We start from the raw sequence: 20,684 nt of genomic DNA on the forward strand, positions 1-20,684 counted from the left end.
CTCCACCCTCTCCCTTTCTCCCTTCTTCCCTCTCCTCCCTCCCCAGTGGAAGTATATCAGGGCTATTTGTCCAGCTCTGCAGTTTGGAGGAAGAGACCTGGAAATTCCAACGACTTTACCACGGTCTTTCAAACATTCTTTGTCTCCAGGCCCATACATTTTTCCCATGCATTCCTTGCCTCCATGCTACATGATAAATGTTGCATCTCTCTAGCTTCCCTGTGAAGGGACCAACAACCTGCCAGAATGGTCTAAAGATAACATCAAAGTAAAAACATCTGAACTACAGATGCAGAAGGAAATCTTATCGGAACTCCCCTATCTGACTAAAACAGAGATTTACAAAAGCCATCTGCCACGACTGTCCCCTCCTGTCACCCCGCCGCCACCACCACCACGGCTCCAGGGAAATCTCCAGTTGGGGACACAACTGACCTTGGGCACTGGGACATTTGAAAGCAAATTTGTGTAAACAGACCTAATCGGAACCTTCCATCCCTTGAAGCCCTAACACCCTCTCCCCTTTATCAAGCTGGTACACGAACCCTTAACCCTAGCTGTCACCAGAGCTAATCCTTATAAAGTACTCTTGCATGTCTGAGTAATAAACTTTCTCCTGTTAATTTTTCTAATTTATAGGTCCCAAAATACTCGAACCTAAGTCGGTAGAGAAAAAGATTTTCCTCCTGACAGTTTCAGCAACAAAGATGAAATGGTCAGAAATCCTCGCTCATTCTGGAGACTGTAGATGAGCCCCTGGGTCTCTGATCAAGCTGGCAAAGGTAAGATGTCTTACCGGTCAGACTCCCAGATCTCTGCTTGGGGTCCAGTTGAGCGAAAATGGTAAGAGCCTCTCAACTTTTCAAAAAGAAATTTTCGAAAATTTAAATTTACAGGAGAAAATTTTTTCATTACAACTAGTCTTATTCTTTGGGTACTGTGATTCTTCTTTTGAATCTCCTAGGGATACCCATTGGGCTCTTTCTGCCACTGTCTTTTGTGCTACCGTTTAAGATTGTAGTATCTAAAAGTGCTTGTCATATGGAGGAGAATCATAGGATAGAACACAAGCATGGGTCCCATAAGCCTGTCGTTTGAGCTAACCTCACAGATGGGTGAGTTTGTGGTTTTCACAGGACCAGAGTCTGCTTAGACAAATTTGCTATGGGTTGTCCATAAAACTAGAGTTTCTCTTTCTATCTCAATTTTGTGCCCTGAAAGCCTGACTTGGAACCAGAGAGATCACTCTCTCTCTGGTTCTCTGCCTGCCAGAGGGCACCGATTGTCGGGTCTGCACTCAGAGATGGCCAGCCATCAGGCTGGGGGGGTCTGAGAGATGAAGTGTACAAGCAAAACTTTCTGCCAACTGGTGCCTACTCTCAGGGAGGTTATCTTAAGTCTAAATCGTAAAAGGGTCTAAACCCATAATGACCCTTGCCACCTCTTTTCCCATTGCCTTTGTAGTGCTGAGACTTCCCATCTCAGTATTACCCACCTGATATTATACATTAGAAGGTCCATGATGGGAGGTGCCTCAGTTTTGTGAGAGGACTAGAACTCAGGGTTTTTACTACCTATGACAACTTGGTTTCCTTCTTTTCAGCTATAGTTGGGAGTGATTTTGGATTATGGGGGCTGCATCTTCTGTGCCTTCTTCACAGATGACTATTATGTTCATGACTAAGCTAAAAAAGGCTTACTGGTTTGAATCGCATTTGGAATGTGTATACCTATGCAGATCCTAATTGTCAATGGCCAGATGATGGATTCTTTAATTTAGAAAATGTTTATATTTAAAGAACTTTTAGAGAGTTTCATCCTTAACAAATGTCCTACTGCAGGATCACATGGAAAAAACATAAAAAGTATCACGGCTAGCCAAAAACACTCCCTTAACAAAATTAAAGAGCAGAAGTCACTCAAATTTTAGTCCCCTTGCCCCCATCAGGGGCTCTCAAGGGACCACCAAAAGCAACAACCATCTGGGGCTGAAAAGGGTCTAATTGAAAACAGACCAAATATTTTATCCACTCAGATGAATTTGGAGACAGCCAGATGGCTATTTGATTTCTCTTCAATCTCTCTACAAATTTTACTCTACAGCCTCCATAAGATTATATATTGGAGCAAAAGAAAACCTTAACAATCTTCTCCGTAAATATTGGTAAAAAGCTTTTGCTCTTATATTGAGCAAATAACAACTTGTTCTACCTGCCAGAAGCACAATTAGGATAAAAATATAAAGATAGGCCAAAACATAAACCAACTCATAAAAACTAGTGAATTTTGCATTACTGTGTTATGCTTAACTTGGGGCTAAAATTTTATAATGAAAGCCATAAGATCTCGTTTTGCATTCATCTGTATGTTTATGTTTGTTGTATGTTATAAAACGTGACATTTTTCTACCTCTGGATGGCATTACCAAATTAACTTATAAAATTCCTTAAAAGAGTTCTATTCTAATTGACTTAGAGAAAAAAAAAAAAAACTCATATAAATTAAGTATTCCTAAACCTTCCAGAAGTACAGGAACTAACCCAAATGTTTTTCAAATTCATGTGCTTTGGGTAAATCTTGGTAAATAACACTAATGTAATATTACTGGTTTAATAAAAATGGGTATGTCTTCTGAGTTATCTCTGCTAAGTGTGAAACAAGCATAAATTTTAATTTGCCTGGGTTTACTAGTCAATTAAACTAATATTATATCTACTAGATATTTAAAAGTATAAATCAAATTGAGTCATTATTTTGAAAACTTTATTTCAGTAATAATATTTTAAAATATGTCTGCCTAAAACAAGTTTCTAAAATTTTTTTGGTAACTTGTTGCACTAAAGTGATGCTAAACTAAGTAACAGTCATTAAATGGCTAAATCATTTCTAAATAAGATCAAATGCTGACACATTTATTATTAAGCATAAGTAAAAGTATATATACTTTTGGCTTCTTATTTTTATATAGTGCAGAGAAGCTAAAGATGTCTAGAAATAAACACCATCTTTTTACCACAATAAGAAACTGTACTATAATAAAGCATATATCTTTAAAATTGTGAAATGATATATTCATAAACTTTGCTAATCTGCTACAAAATGTCGATATATAACAGATAATTTACAATTGTCTATTTCCTAGCTTTCTCTGTAAAAAGAAAGTCTTCTATTAGTCAGCTCAAGCTGTCTTAACAGGATATCACAGACTGGTTGGGTTGAACAACAGATGTTCATGTTCTCACAGTTCTAGAGGCTGTACGTCCAAGATCAAGGTCCCGTCATGGTTGATGGAGGCCTTTCTTACTGGCTTTTAGACAGCTGCCTTATCACAATGTCCTCACACAGCCTTTCTTCCACGTACATACATAGAGAAAATGCTCTGGTATTTCTTGCTCAAGTTGTAAGGACACAGTTTATCAGATTAGGGACTCATTCTTATAATCTCATTAAACCTGAATAACCTCCTTAAAGACCCTATCTCCAACTACACTCACATTGAGAGTGATGCCTTTAAAATATGAATTTGAGGGGGGTCCATAATAGTTACTAATAAAAAATAAATTATAATAAAAGTGTCAATAAAAATATTTGAAATAATAAGGGCAAAAGGAAATAACTTTGTATGAAGAGTGTGTAAGGAATATAGGATGTGTTATTGTTAAAAGAAAAAGAAGAGTAATTTTGTCCTAAAATGACTTCTTGTTCCACAATGAGAAAGAAGAAAAGACTAAGGCAAAACTTAAATAGATATAGGAAGTTGTAGAAGGTTTGCAGAAAAGGAATTTTATGTTGAATGGTCAAAGCTGGCTAAAGTTGGATGAATTTATTTATATAGTTTTATTTTTTAATGAGCTTTAGTATTAATAGTGCCTGAATGCAAAACTAGAGTTTGCTTTTCTCTCTATATTAAAATGACAAAATTTTCTTGAGCAATTGGTTTTCCCTTAATGGGGAACTGTAAAAGGTTTTTTTCTTTACCCTTTAAGTAATCTGCCCAGAAAACAAAGATCCTGTGTCTCATCAGAATAATTTCCTGTTCTCTTCTTCATGCTTTTGACTACTTAAGAACCCAATGTTCTCACTATTGAAAGAGCTAAGACTTTTTTATAAACATGTTACTTCCTATAATTACTTTTACAATCTTGTATTGTCACTTTGTTGAATAGATAACTAAGTATTGTTTCATAGTGATCTGTGATCCTATTTAACAAGTATTCAAATATTTTGACATATTGACATCTTGACATCTTTGATATTTTGCCTTCTCAAAGTCAAATCCTCAATAAAATCTCGATCTTGAACTGACTTTGAAATTTCTCAGAAGGCCCCTGTAAAATCTCAAAGGATCTATTCTTTACCTTGCAAAAAGAAAGATGTTAAAAATTAATTAGGTATGTTGAATTGCATGAAAAGCATTGTCAAATAAAGAGAGATGCTTAACCTTCCCTGGGTTATATTTGTATGGGTAAAAATTGTTAATATAAGTATTCAGAAACTATATGAAGTTATTAGACATTCTGCCAATGCTCTCGCTGTCCACAATATGTCCTGGTACTATTTTTCCTGATATTAGAAAACAACAATAAATGTTATCAGTCATACATCCAGTTTTCGTTTTAAAATATTGTATGTCACAGAAACAACCAAATTTCTTTGTCAGTTGCACGGATTTTATAATGAACTCTCATCAGATTTTTAACCACAGCTATTTTAAGTCTTTTGTCAGCCACAGAGAGTTGTTTTACTCTGATGCTTTCAGGAGAGCTTTTGCAGTCAGCTATAGGACAGTGCTTATCTTCAACAAAAAGGAACCTTCTCAAAGACCCATGAAAAAGGACTATGCCAAGTACTCTAGAGAACAGGCTTGTAATCACATTGCTCAAATAACTCTGAGACCAAACCACCGAACTAAGTCAGGATTACCAGAATGCGAGTGGAGAAGCTGATCGGTTCATGAAACTACTAAATCAAGATCGAGCAGGAAAAGAATTATATCAGACTGAATGAACTGATAATGGATGATTATGGCTTTTGTTTAGAATGCTGCTGCTAAATTTAAAATGTCCCTTTTTCTTTTCTGTCAAGCCACCTGTAACTTACAACAATTTTGTAAATTTTACTTTTGTAAAGAGAAATGAAACATTAAAATATTCATATTTTTCTCCCTGCCTAATCCCTCCGGAATTTGGAAACTCTGATTAGTACTTTTATTTTCATGGCAATTTACTTATTTCCATAAATTTGATTAAGAATCTGTCCTCCTTGTAACAGGACATAATTGAAAACATTGGTTATATAACCAAGACTTTGAATGGAATGTCATATTTTAAAACAATGCACAGAATTACATATCTTCACACAAATTAAAGGAAATAAGGTTCACTTTATGGAGCAATAAGGTTCACTTTATGGAGCAAATGCTTGCAGAGCCTCTTGTGAAAACTGGCCTGGTACCTGGCTTATAGGGTTCGTAGCCTTACAGGTGTATAAGAAAGGTCACTTCTTGGCAAGCCGGGAATCAGGATATTTTAGAAACCTTGAGTATAAAGGAATTCACTCAAATCTAGACAGCCAACGAAGTCTAGGGACAAGTTTTTGGCTTGGCTTCCTAGCCTTGAGAGGGATTAAAGTCCAATCTGAGATTCCTTACAGTTCTAAAAAGTAAATTTTTAAAAGGCCTGTATGGTCAATTATCATTCTTGCAGCACTTATGTAAAGACTGGCCAAACATAATGAAACCAGATTTATTTTGTAGATAAGACTAATCTTACTTTGGTAATTTTTTTTGTTAAAATGGGGATGACTGTAGAGAAAAATTGTTCGTTCTAGTAGAAAACTATTATTCACCCTTGTGAGTTATCAGATCCTAGTCCCGTTCACTGTCTTTGAGGTTTTACTGTCCATCTGTAAATTGGACTGCATCCTGTCAATTCACACATTTTGTCAGTCCTTACCAAATTCCCATTTATTACATTTCCCATTTCAATATCTGTATACATCCCTCCAACGATCATTTCCAATTTTTCTCCTGCCCTCCTGTTTGGACATCACTGAGAACTAAAAACTGCTTAACCAGGACAGGTCTAGTTCATCTTGTAGCTGCCTTTTTCCCCCAGAAAAATAAGCCATGCAAATTGAAGTTGAATGACTTGATATAAACTTCGAAGGATTCATCACAACGGATTGTATATGGGCTCCCATTGTGCCTGGAGTCCATGCTGTATGGACTACTCAGAAAGTTCACCAGAACATCTTCATTCTTTTATGCTCTGCTCCAGGAAATAACCATGACTAAGACATTGATATCTATGCCATCACCAAAGACATTCAAACTTAAAACCGGGAAATCCACCAGATTTCCCCTGACATCTCCCTCCACCATCTAAAAGTACTTCAAAGTCAGTGTTTAAAATCTTCTCGACTGGTTGCACTGTAGACTCAGAAACTGGTTTTAGTCTATGGCCATGCCATCCTGAACGTGCCCAATCTCGTCTGATCTCAGAAGCTAAGCAGGGTCGGGACTGGTTAGTACTTGGATGGGAGACCACCTAGGAATACCAGGTGCTGTAGGCATAAAAAAAAAAAGAAAGAAACTAGTTTTATAGTCTGCTCCAACCATTAATCTTTGATTTTATTGTTTTTTCTTCCTTCTACTCTATGTTCTTCTCTCTTTTTACAGATCTCTTACCTCACAACTTTTAACCTGAGTCTTCTCTGCAGAGCAATCAACCCACCTTCTGTGTAAGAAGTTTCACAAGAGGGAAATGAAGCAACCAACAACCTACTTGAATGGAATAAAGATTACTTCAAAGTGAAAACATCTGAGCTACAGATGAAAAAGAAATCTTATGAACTCTCTCTATCTGACTAAAGCAACAGTTTACTGGAATTGTCTGCTACAAACCCACGTCCTCTATACCAGAGAGGTCTCCAATCAGACATGCAACTAACTTTGGGCACCAGGACATTCCAAAAAAATATTGTGTAAACAAACATTATCATAATCTCGCATCCTTTGAAGCCTTAACCCACCCTTTACTTTTATATTAAACTGGTATATAAACCTTTACCTCCAGGCTGTTCAGCGTGCTACTCCCTATAGAGTACCCCTGAATGCATGCATGCATAATGAATTTTTCTCATGTTAATCTGTCTGTTGTCAATTAATTTGCAGGCTCTCAACCACCAAACCTAAATTGGTAGAGTACAAGGTTTTCCTCCCAACACATGGAAGAATCAAGTATTACTAGTTTCTAATTAAATTATATAGGTGTCAAAGACTATCATCTGGATGATAGCGATTCTTCAAAATTCATGAATATAAAAAAATCTATTATTTAATAAATGGACAATTTTTGTGCAGTTGCATTTTAAAAGTTTCGCGTATATGTACACTCAGTAATATGTATTCTTTTTTAATAGGAACACAGATATGTGCATGTGTATATATACACACACACATCCAAGCTTGGGAATTTTGTTAACCAAGTCTCTATACTTACTAAATGTTTTACTCTGCTTGATTTTGGGTCATGAAAAAATGTATATTTAAATCTCCTATTAGTTACCTCAGACATTACTCTGCAATTTTGACAGTTTAATTCTTTATATATTTTGAGATTATGTTGTCAAGAGTTTACAAGTTGATGATTATTGTATATACTTGGTATATTGATCCTTTTATCCTTATGTAGTGTGTCTTGTAATCCATGATTATAGCTTTTGTATTGTTCTACTTTACCTTAAAATCTATTTGTCTGATGTTAACATTTTTATACCAAGTTTTATTTGATTAGCATGTTCTTAGTCATATCTTGTTCTGTTAATTTATTTTAAATCTTGCTATATATTCTTTTTTTGTCTATTGCTGCATTTAAAAAAATCTAACTTGTTAGTTTCTATCTTAATTGGTAAGGTAAATATAGTTACATAGATTTTCATTACAAGTATAACTGTACTTATTTTTACCATCCCACTGTGTGTCGTCTATATACGAGCAATTTGTAATTTTTTTCTCTTTCTTATGTCTGTTGGATGGAAAATGTTTTCTATATTCTTTATTCTCCACAATATCTATTTGGCCTTATTATAAATTATATGTCTAATATTTTAATGGTTACCTTTACATTAGTGCATTCTTGGAAGTACTAAGCATGAGTCCCCTGATGTTTTGGAGTCATGTAAACGAATGCTGGTTCTCGTGCATGGATATGTGAACCAAAATTAGGAGACCCTGTTGAGTTTATAAAGTAGGGCTTGCAGATACTGAACTGCAATAAGCCCACCCCAACTCAGTTCTCCACAAACTCAGGGGTGTTACTTAAGCTTCACGCAAAGGAGCACTGAGATGAGAGGAGGGGAAGAAATCATCAAGCTCCATGGGGCTACTGGATCAAATGAGACACATTAATCCAATCAAAGAAGCAATTGGGCATGTGGACCACTGGCAGGACCCAAAAGGAAACCATATGGCCCCTTTCTGCAACCATCCTCAGAGACAGGATGGGCTAAAGGTGAATATTTCCCCCAAGAATGCAGGGCACACCACTTGAAATAGAGGGCACCAATTTCAGACAGAACTAAGCCAAATCCAAGTAACATCAAGCACCGCCTCCATAACTAGCAGGAAGTCAGCCTCCATCATCCCTTCTCCCTACCTTTCACAACCAGGCAGGATCCAGGGCTGTTAGAGGAAACAAGAGGAAAAGAAGATGACTGGAAACTGGACCACAACCAGCTCTTCCCCATGTTGATCCCTTCAAGCCACCAGGCTTACAGTTATAGCCTGTGGAGGCAGAAAGGAGGAGCCAGATTTGGAAGACTTAAGTTTTAAACTGAGCTAAAAAATGTTAATAAATGAAAGTGACTGGAAATTTTTGCAATTAGCTAATTACTTGTTGTAAGGATGGGTAAAGAGGAAGCAACCTAACATAACTGAAAGTAATGATTAGAAAAACTAAAAACGGAAACAATCCCATGTTATACCCTAGCACACTGAGACTTCCTCCAAATCAGAAGTGCTGGTTAATCTGTTTGTAGTCCCTCCCACCTGTCCTCCTGAGCACTCAGTCTAGAAGCAGGTGTTTTATCTTGTTAGCTCAGAGTTGCTGCCCCCTGATATGGTCGAGCATTCTGTAGACACAGAAACCTAGGCAGATGGTGGCTTGGCTCCAGCCCTGGTCACAGGGCTGATTCTGGTCTCCCAGTGCTAAATGCGCAGCTTCCTGGAAAACACTGTCTAGGCAGCAGTTGTGGGGATGGAGAGTGGCCAGGAAGAGACAGTTTCTAATTTCAAGTTATAAGTCTGGCTTTGGGGCATTATTAATTTCCTCTAGCCCCTCTCTGCTTCCAGACACAGAGCCTAGCAAGCTCACCCTGTACTTCAGCTCACCACTGCTTGGCATTGCTCTCTACCCTTTCTGGACCACCTAGAGGTCTAATTTTAAATTTTCTCATAATACTGTTTTTTATTCTTATGTTTTTAAAATATTTTATCTAGCTTTGATAGATACTCTGAACAGAGGAGCCTCAAAATATGAACTTATAATACTGTATTGACCAGAAGTTGAATTTTATTTTTATAAACTCTTAAATATGATCTTTTTCCTCCACCTTCCTCTAAAACATTAATGCTTACAAGCTAGTTCAATAGCTGGCACAAAGACGGTGTTCAGTAAGTAGTGTCTGAATGAGTGAATGCATGACTTTGCCTATAAAGGGCTCCAGTGATAAGGTGACACCATTGAGTTAACACATATAAGGCATTTGGAATAGTGTCTAAAGCATGGTAAATGCTTAGGAGATATTAGCTATCTATTTTTTAAGCTCATAAATTCAGAGGTTAGATTTCTCAAAGGAAAAAACAAAGTGTGGTGACCTGAAGGGTATCATGAGGTATTGAGAAGTCAGAGAGAAATCAAAATAAGGGGTTAAAAATGAATCCACCCTTATGTTCCAAAAGTTTATTACCATATGTCATTCCCCTCTTTGTTTTAATGTCCTAGATCCCACCACAGTTGCAAATTAATTTTCTCTGTTCCCTAAATGAATTACACGTAACTGTTTCTAAAAATGACTACAGACATGAAAGTCATTTTCACTTAATAACTAACTATTAATCTCATATTTCTTGGTGTCACTTTAATATGAAATGCAAACAAAAATTATGCTAAACATTGCAAATTTATGGCAAACACCAACCCTTGATTTATATTATTATAGACGGTTTATCACCAGAAGCAATCTAAACAAAACTCCATCAGATAGATATTTGTCTTTATTTCTCCCATCACTAAATGGTTCTTCAATTTCAGAACCATCATTAATTTCTTATAAATGCAAATCTTTATTTCTTATTTTAATCTGCAATGATTTCTCTAAGTCTTCAGAAGATTAGTTTTTATATAAAATATTCAAATAACAATTATAAATGACACTTTGTTTTCCCTGGGCAATCTCTTAGATATTATACATAAACTATTTAAAAGGAATGGTCGGTCTATATTGATCAGAGATATAATGGGCTAATAATGCAGTCCTCTTTCCTTTTAAATGGTCCCCTCACAATTCAAAATCAAATCATTAAGAAAAACATTTTCCACGTTTGTGTCTATCTTTAAATTGTTTTGCCTACGTCCTTAATCCTCTACTATTATTATATTATCTTTCAGAATCTCTGGGAAGACCTAAGTCACCTCTCTGGCCTTAAGAGGAAGCTGCAACTATTTATTCTTCACTTTTTTTCTTTCTTTTTTTTTTTTTTTACTGCCATCTCAAAGCGGAACTTCACCTGACCACACATACCCAAAGGAGGCTGACAGCTCTGACTACACTTCGGGATCAGACTATACATGTTCTCCTGCTGTTAGTCTGTCCTCAGCTGAACCTGGCTTCCCCAGGTTCTGTTAAAATCATCTTGATTTGAGTGCAAATTCACCATTGAAAGCTCCCAGCCCTGTTACCTCTAAAAATTAGAAGCTAAAACAATAGAATCTCCTGAAATCTGACCTAACTAGTCTTGTGTTCCATTTGTCCGATCTACCTACTGACATCCTCCTTAGCCTAAGCCATTCATCACCATTTTGACTTCACTGCTCATCGCCTTACCTTCTGATGGGAGGCCACTTTTGAGTATGTTATTGATTCTACATAGGAAAACGCTGCTTGATTTAGATCCGTGTTTTCTTTAAAAAATTCTCAGTGTTAACATATGTTCAACATCAAGTCATGAAGAGTGACATCAATAGCTCAAAACTAATGGAAATCACACTGCTTTGAAGATACTGTGATGAAGAATTCATGAATTCACTCCACAAAATTTCCTTGAGTATCTACAATGTATCAGCAATTGTGTCAGGGGCCTGTCATACTGTCAGAAGTGAATCGTCCTTGAAACTAATGAAACTTAAACTTCAAGGTCCCTACTATGGGCTTCTTCTAACCCCAAGAGAAGTTAAATAATATTTTCACATTAGCATATGTTTTTGTAAAATCTGCAAATATAAGATATATTTGTACTTTTTAAGAGAGCCGTCCATATTTTATGTCTTAGGATCCATAAGAACTGGAACTTACCCCTAATGTCTGAGGAAAAGCTGCAAAACTATTCCATAGGCTAGATGTTGGATGAGTATTAATTTACTAACTAGAAGACAAAAACAGCTCCAAAGTGTATCCAATAAATCTCTGATATAAAGTGTTATTCAAAAGATGCATGCTAAATTAAAGTCGCTTCTGCCTGTTACGTCTGGGTCAGATAAAATTCTAAGAACTTGGATGTCTTCTGTTAAATATTTCTTATAGAAGTTAAAAGAGTTCACACTCATCAAAGATAATTTGCCTTACTATTCAGCATCCTTTTGTTTATCAAAATTAAGCTAAGGTCAGTATTAATGTACTAAATTAATATATTACTTAGATTTGGAAAATGAGGTAGAAGGAAATAGAGAAGACTGATAACGGTTTTCAATTACCATATGATGCCACCTTTCCAAAGTAAAAAAGTCTAAGACAAGATGAACTAAATTTCCGGTAAAGACTTTATAATAGATTTTTTCTCATTAAAAAACTATTTAAATAAGTTATGAGGAAAGCTATTGTCTCACTCCCTGAAAACACTTAAAAACAGAGTAGATTTTCCATTCTTCCACAAGAATCATGGCTATTCCAATGAGAATCCAACCTCCAGTAGGTTTTTTTTCCCCTTCAAATCTACATTTTAATATAGTAATAATAGTTTCACACAGTAAGGGAATTTGCTAAATCTGTGGTTCTCAGAGTGTGGTCTCTGGACCAGCAGCATCAGCAATGTCTGGGAACTTGCTAGACATGCAAATTATGGGGCCCATTCAGATGTGCTGAATAGAAACTCTGGAGGTGGAGCCCAGCAATTCCTGTGTTTTAACAAACCCTCCAGGTGATTCTTATGCTTTCTACAGTTTGAGTACTGCCATCCTAAAGATCTACTGAAGATCAACCCCCAGTAGTACACACACTGCCCCCCAGTGGTCATAGATGACATCTATAACCTTCAAATTTTTATTTTACTTTTAAAAAGCCAAAATTCAGACCCAGTTTTATCTACAGTGGCAGACTCACACTGTTGTGCAATTTGCAATCGCAATATAGACAGTTTATTGACACGTGTTCAGAAACAATCTACAGTTACAGCTCAAAGTCCCCACTGATTCTCCAACTGTGACAAGGATCTGATCATTTAGGGAGCCTGACAAATACCAAAGGTAGAGAACTATTGCTCAGCGAGTTTATCCCATCTCAGAGTCTCATGAACTGCTGCTACAACCCTGAAACCTGGCTCTACAAATCATTAGAGGAAACTTCTCACATCAACTTCCTAGTTCACTAGATTATAAACAAGATAAAATGTCGAATTAAGGAGAAAGCAGTATGTCAAAAGGATGGTTCCAAAGAAAACACATTGTGAAAACAGCAGGGGAAAAAAAAGACAAGGCATGTATTCACTCAGGTTTCAAAACACATTAGCATGGGAAGCTCTGCATAACAGAAGTTATGTGCAAAATTCAACTTATGATAAAAGGCTACATTAAGTAGATAAACATAATATGTAATCATTCAACAATCATTCATTAGTCCCCACTCAGTATTCAATTCTCATGACTGGACAAACAGCAGGACCTCACCACTGACCCCAAGACATATATTAATCTCTTTATAAATCTACTTCTGCACATGTTGTTTTCTGGAGACAATGACCATTTCTATTAGTATTTATATCCACAGTATTCTGCCACAGTATCTGACACATGGTTGGTGCTTAATAAATATATACCGAATCAAGAAGCACTTGCTATCAGTCATCCAACACAGAAGGATATGGATTTCCTAAATCGCCAAGGGCCTAGGGACACTGCATGGCATCCCTAGTCAGTTCAAGTGATAAGGACCTTCCGTCAAACAGGGCTCCAAGGGTTCTCTTGAACTTAGGGTGGTTCGTGGGCTCCAAAGAAATAATCAGTAAAGGCACCAAGGGTTTGGCTGAGGGAGAGAGCTTTTAACAGCCCCCAAACACATAATTTCCACCAAAATCCCCCATACTATCCCAAATAAATATATATAAACAAACCAAAGAAGTTCTAGAATAAACACCTTGTGTCCCTTTCCAAACATGTCACCATTCTAATCCTTTATATGTACGAACTCTTGGCCACCACAGTGTTGCATAAATGCATTCACTCACTTTAATAGCCAGAGAAGACAAAAACATTGTTGACAGTAGAAGCATTCTGTCTGTCTAAAGATGCTCCTTGAATCTTTTCTCTCCTCCTGCTTCTGTTTCTGATCACTTTCAGGTCGCATCAGGTCTTAACCTGTCACTCCGCTTTGGCGTGGATCTCAGGACGTGTGCCAATTAACTCAATTGTTTTCTGTTTCTGTTCCTGTCCAGTCAGCCCTCCAAGAACCTCTGAACCAGCCAGCTGCCATGATCCATTCCCAGACTGAGCTACTGCTTCCACAGTCTGCCCTGCCAGGCACAAAGCAGAAGCTCTTTCCATACTTTGGGGGTTGACAATGGAGGAGAGAAAAGCCGTGGCAGAGTGTTCAACCAGGTTCAAAGACAAGCCTCTTCTCTATGGCCACCTCAGGGATACTATGAAAGAGAATAATGATTATAAAGTGGGTCACACTAAAAATCTATGAAACCAAATTCAAAGAGTATAATCCTCACCAAATATGTGTAATAACCATATCATAAATAAGCACAAAAAAAGACTAGAAACACTTGAAACCAAATGCTAACAATACTTTTCTCTGACTTGTAGGATTACAAGGCTTTGTGCATTTTTTTATTCTTTATTTATTTTACAGATTTTCTATGGTGAGAGTGCATACTTATATAATTTAAAAAATTATCATTTTAAAAAATGCATGAAAGGGCTGAGTCGTGAGTTCAGTCTTTATGATTCAGACCGGCTGTGGAAGATTTTTTATCTGTTTTAAAGTGATTAAAAATAAAAAATAAAAAAAAAATAGAAAGAAGTTGATATGATAGAAGTATCTTTCCCAAAAATAATCTCCAAATTACTTAACAGTATATGTGGTTTGCCCTAGATGCATCTGCATTTTCTAATCTACTTATGTTATTATCTTCCCTCTAAGAAGTTCAGAGCTGCTCAATAATAATTGACCCAGCTACTATAATATTGAGACATTGGCAGGACTTGACTATTGAAAATCAAATTTCTTCCAAATATGTAACCCTCAGTCTTACATTATTTTTTGCAGTCTCTCCCATGCAGGATTTTCTCTCTTCTTCCCTGATTAGACCAGTAAAGGCTTGTGGAAAGGTGGAAGAAAAGGGTAGAAAAGAGAATTAGTGCTTACTAAGCATCTAGTAAGTGTTAGCACTGTGCTAGGTACTGGAGATACATGATCATAGTACCACGAGAAGGGGCCAGAACACAGGTCTAATGTCTCTTAAAGGGAAACTCCTTAAACACCTAGCTCCTCTAGACTTTTATTCTTCTATTCTTTAGGGTAGAAATCTTTTTTATTTTTTAACCAAATATTTCTGATTCTATGCTCGGGAGTACTAGCCCAAAGAAAAAGGAAGGAAGGGCGGGAGCAAGGGAGTGAGGGAAGGAGGGAAAAGAGAGAAAGGAAGGGCAACATCTGTGATGCCTGATTTATGTATGTGTACCAATTAAGTTAATGTAAACATATAAAAATATCAAATGCATCAGCTATAGATGGATTTGTTATTCTGTCTGTTTTTTAAACAAGAGTCAGAGAATGAAGAGAGATTCCACTCAAAGACCAATTTCAAAGTGCAAACTAGGATTCTCGGCCACCTCTCTTTTACAGAGCAACTGCTAAGCAGAAAAAAAATGCTAGTATTATAATGTGTTTCCTTATGAAACCTTCTTCTATAATTCTTACCTACAGGGATTACTTCCTCTTCTGACTTCCTATTTCACTTAGGGTCTATCTTACATTACCTAGCAGTCAATTATGTACTATTCCTGGCTTTTCTTGTTCTTTACTATTTTTTCCATATTTTAATGTTCTCTTTCCTACAACAATAGTCTTTGAGGACCACGGTCACATCTTGGTATCTTACATCATGCCCACCTCCCAGACATCTACCTAGGTACCAAATAAATTGTTATATGAGCCCTAGTCTTATAATTGTCCCCTTCCAATGTTTCGTGGTTTCATTGTTTCTCCCACTGTGACTACGCGTGTAACATTGGGCTTTGTGTGTCAGCTGTTCGGGCATTAGTGTATCTGTTCATGATGCTGTAAACACCTCAAGGGCAGAATCAGTGCCTTTTTCATCTCTGCAGCCTCCTTTGGGCTTCACAGTGTCACTGGTACATCATAGGTATTTGATATATATTGACCAGCTTAAACAGATTAAAGATGGACTTCTGATGAGTCCCCAAGTCAGCTATATATAAGCAGGGTTACTAAGGACCAAGGGGAGGTCAGAAGATTCACCATGCCCTTTCGTGGAATTTTTTAAGCATTTATCACACATCTGAAAAGGCTGCATAGCTTAGTAGAAAAAGCATAAACGTCGGAGTCATGTGCTCACTCCAGCAGCACATACACAAACGTCGGAGTCAGACAGTCCTGGTTTAAATCAGGGTTGCTGCCACTTTCTTTTTTGATGTTTTTATTTTCAAATGTTCATTTTAGCAGCAAAAGTCCTTCCTTGATCTTGAAGTTTGTAATTACCCAAGCAACACATGAATTAAAGATTTAAACAACATAAGAGATTACTAAAAACAAACTTGAAAATATTGTTCCACTTGTCTTTCCCCCTGCTCAGCTATCTCAAATAGCCACTGTCAGCCATCTAGTGTGCTCAAATCTGGTTCTCTTTATCTGAATGTGTGTGAGTGTGTATAGACTTTTTTTGTATTGTTTTACATAAATAGGTCCATATTTTATATATACATTTTGTTTTGTCACATTTTTACACTTAATTTTTACCTCATTTAATATTCAACATCAATTTGTATGGTTTATCTTGCATTTTAATAGCGCTAACACTTGGAAGTTATGTGCCTTTGAGAATGGCAATAAATGGTCTGGGCCTCAGTTTCCTCACTGGTAAACTGGAAATAGTATCTACTTCAAAGAGCTGGAGTAAAGATTAAATAAAACAATGTACGCAAATCACCTAAAAGGTTGGTGCCGAATAAAATATAGCTGTCGTTGTTATTGTTATTATCTTTGTACCATAGAAATTATACTGCAAAATTCTAGCTTCCTGTTGGGGATGATCCTTAGTGGGATTTTAGAGAGCAAGCAACAGTAGGACACAAACTCCAATACCCCAGTGTTGTATTCACTGTTTGTAGGATTTCCTCGCCTCACTTACGGAAGTCACTGGGAGTCTGTGGGAACTTGGATTTGTTCATGGTGCCGCTGTTCCCATAGGATTACGGAAGCGAAAGGGTGAAGAGAACTGTCTCCCTCCTAATTGCCTTCCAGGGAATCAGCAGAGTTCACCTTTTTATTAACCAGAGCCAAATCTACAAAGACCGGCTCACAGCAGTAGCCGACTGACATTAAATTGTGACGAAAACAATACCCACTGGCGGCTCCAGTCCACAGCTGTTCTCCCTTCCACATCTGCCTTCCTGCTACAAGAAGCTGTGTACTGCATGTCTATCAACTCTATATTTAAGAGAGCATCTCAGTGCATACATTTTAAGTCAGACCTGCACTGCTTATCAAAACTGTTTGAAGTTTTCCAGATGCAAGTACATTTATCTACAGCACTTCTAAAAATAATGGGAAGAAAAGCCCAAACCCTGTCAAAGTTAATTAGATTCATACAAAAAGCTTAACAGTTCCATGCCATGTTTTACTCTATTACATATAAACGTACAATAATTCTGTGAACACTGGGTTTAATTGCTCATAATATTTTAATTAAGGTTATGCTTTGTATAAATATCAACTCATCATTTACTGTGACTACAGTCCTATTTAAATGATGAAGTCAATTTGATAGTACATTCATGAAAAAGAGAGTCTTTTAAGAGTTTTGCTGTTAATGTGGTCTGGAATACTAATGGAGGTTAATTGTCAAAACAAGCTTAGTACGATTTCAGAATTATCTTCACTTTTTAGTGATAGAACAATGTAACCACATTTTTATGTGACCTGCTGACCTAATACCATGAATAACATAATGGTTATTATAAGTCTCCATGTCTGCTTCCTGAAAATCAGAGCTCCTTTTTAATATTTACATTGTACAGCTGCCCTTTAAACAGACACCCTTTAACTACTGTATTTGCGATTCAGATGATCAGATAATTAGATGTAAGATTAGATGCGCCAGAAGAGATGGCTGCCTCAATTAATCTTACAGTCTGTGCCTCTGCAAATCACTAGATGGTGTGTAGCAGAAAATATCAAATTAAGTTTTCAGAAGCAGGGAAATTTCAAGTCTACAGTCATTTTAAATCCATCTGAGGCAAGGATATAATTTATTATTGTATTCAGAATTCATGTTCTCTTTTTCCAAAACACCGATTTTAATTAGAGTACAGAGACTCAAAAGAGTATAAATAGGAAAAAAAAAAATGCCTTCTAGTGTCACACTATCTACTCCTTCTATAGACAATACCTGTTCTGAAGTCCACAGTTGCCCTGAGTGAATATCAAGGATTAGATACAGTGAGCTTTTTCCTATCAAGTGGCCTCTCCAGCCTTTGAAAGAATATTAAGCCATCTCCCATTTGGCAAATACTCCGATTGCTTTTCTTTCCTTTGCTACTGGTTTTCATATTCAAATTTCACAAATCATTTTGTCTTCTAAAATGATCTAGTAGTATGTCTCATCAAATAAAAAAAGATGCAAAAAACCTCAGATTGCCAACTATATGTACTTTTTATAAATAGAATAGAATTTTTAACAGAATAGAAACAAGACATAAAAATAGACCTAGAAACTAGAAAACAGATGGCAACAAAAGACACCGGTATTTATCCATTGGTGCTATTAAGAAGAAAGTGCAAAATAACCAGCACATTTTGGATTCTTTTAAGAGTTTTGAATAAAGTTAATTCTTAGAGTTTCTACGTAAGTCACAGGGCCTTTCAAGATAGGAAGTGGGTGGGTGGTGTCTAAGTGTTCTAGTTCACAACTCTCAGATGTGAAATTGAAGCCTGAATCCTATGCTAGGACATTACCATGACAAATCCAACCCTAAAATCATTTGAAGGCTTCACTCCACCTAGGAATGCTGTATTTGAAAGTTGAGGTGTAGTTAACTTGAAAAGTCACTCCATTCATTCAACAAATATTTACGAAATACAGGAAAGCTTTCAAAAACAAACAGCTGCAAAGTAATTCATAGAGAGAAATAATCTCCATAAATAACAAGAGGGCAAGAAGAGCTTATTATAAACTTATTTAATATTCCTCTGATCTCTGAATATGAGGGTGAAAACACATGGAGATTTGCTAACGTCTTCAAGAATACCTGAAAGAGAAATCTGTTAACAGAAAACTGGAAACAGAATTGATGAGCTTGACCCTATTTATTATTTGATGCACATGAATAACTAGAGTACACTTTGCATATCTGCTTCTAAGTCTAGTTTCTGCAGGACAGACCTCAACCCATCATTTTCCTCTTTTGCATTCACACAGTAGTTACATTATCTTTAACTGTGTGTTAATTATTTCAACCATATAGATAGTTCCTATTCCCCAAACTAGATGGTGAGCATTTAAAGGGCAGGGGGAGGTATGTCTTTTAAATGTTTTAACTTCCTTTCATTAATTTAGGTTGTGCAGAGCCATGCACAAAGCAGAGCCTACCTGCAAAGGATGGAAAGAAGGATGGGAAAGAAGAAAAGCAGCCACAACTTAATTCCAAGAATTTGCTAATCCACGTTCTTTCCTTCCCTCTAGTTTTTATCAACGGCTTCTATATTCTACCAATCATCCTACTGTCTTTAATTCTCTCCAGATTCTCCTTTCTCTTCTACCTGGGTCTGTCTTCACAATTTCTTCTTCTTGACTCCATTATTTTCATTTCCTCAGTCTCTTAGCTAGGACAGGAAGCCATATCTATAGCTGCCTAACTGGTCTTGTCTTATCTCTTACCCCAAAGTTAACTTCTAAAGTTCTAATGGTGCTCTTTCCTCCTCATAAGTCTTAGTTGGCTTTCAGAAAACACCATACGTTACACATACAGTTTCTATGTACCTTGTGAGAGCACAGAGTGCTCACTGTTCTCTGTGCCTTGGGGTGCCCCGCCGCAACCTGCACATCTCCAACAGTCAAAAACTCCACCTTCTTCAAGGCCCAGCCCAAATGCTGTCTCTCCAGAAAAGCCTAGTATGTTCTCACATACACCAAATTCAGGTCTGCCAGCTCTGTGCTCTTGTAGAAATGCCGATGTACCTCTCAGGTGGCCCTCACCATATCTTGTTACCATCAAATCTCCCCAAAGATGTTGCAAACTCCTTTTTAAAAATGCATCGTGCTTCATTAAACTTAATATCCCATGCCTTTTTCCACAGTTGCTTAGTCAACATTTGTTTAATGCCATCCATATGCACTCAGAAACTCGTAATGCACACTCCACACCAATAATCTCAACAATCATCAGAGAATAATGTAAGAATTGATTTTAGGAGTCTATTGATTTTATCCTTCTATCTGAAGCTACATAAATATCTCACTCAATTAAGAGTCTATCACTATTTAATACTCTTCTAACATGGTAATTCAAAATGTTTTGAATAAAAGAGATATTTATATTTTACACATATTTTCCAACCACCAAAAATATTTCCACAAGCTCCTAACTTTTTCCTATAAACACAGCAAGCTAACATTTTAATTCCTCTCCTTTCTTCTCTATCCTTTATTCAGTGTGTTTTGCTTGTCTAGACAGTCCTTTCAGTGCCTCTTTTATATCTTAATGTACATTAGCACCTCTACTTTTCCACTGTCCCTAAGATGACATTCTTTGCCCTCAGAGCAATTCTTGCTGTTCCTCTTACTTTCTAACAAGTTCTGCAAATTTTTTTGTGGCCAGGGCTTGTTAATCACTTTCACATAACCTTTGTTGACAGCTCTCTAAAGACTTAGTGTAATGCATTCAAAGCCAGGTGGGCCTCCAACTCCTCTGCCCTAATTTTAGTCCTGCACTGTCTCTTCTGTAACC

At 36.8% G+C, this 20,684-nt stretch overlaps 1 protein-coding gene and 1 pseudogene across 1 annotated transcript in view; one reads left to right on the forward strand and one right to left on the reverse strand.

Moving 5' to 3' along the window:
• LOC120598554 (EGF-like and EMI domain-containing protein 1) overlaps nt 1-20,684 on the reverse strand; it is a 495,472-nt gene that overhangs the window by 445,851 nt on the left and 28,937 nt on the right. The window lies entirely within an intron of this gene.
• Nucleotides 6,455-6,573, forward strand: LOC120598990 (uncharacterized; annotated as a pseudogene).

This window comes from Pteropus medius, unplaced genomic scaffold (genome assembly GCF_902729225.1).
Source record: "Pteropus medius unplaced genomic scaffold, Ma_sr-lr_union100, whole genome shotgun sequence".
Classification (NCBI taxonomy): domain Eukaryota; kingdom Metazoa; phylum Chordata; class Mammalia; order Chiroptera; family Pteropodidae; genus Pteropus; species Pteropus medius.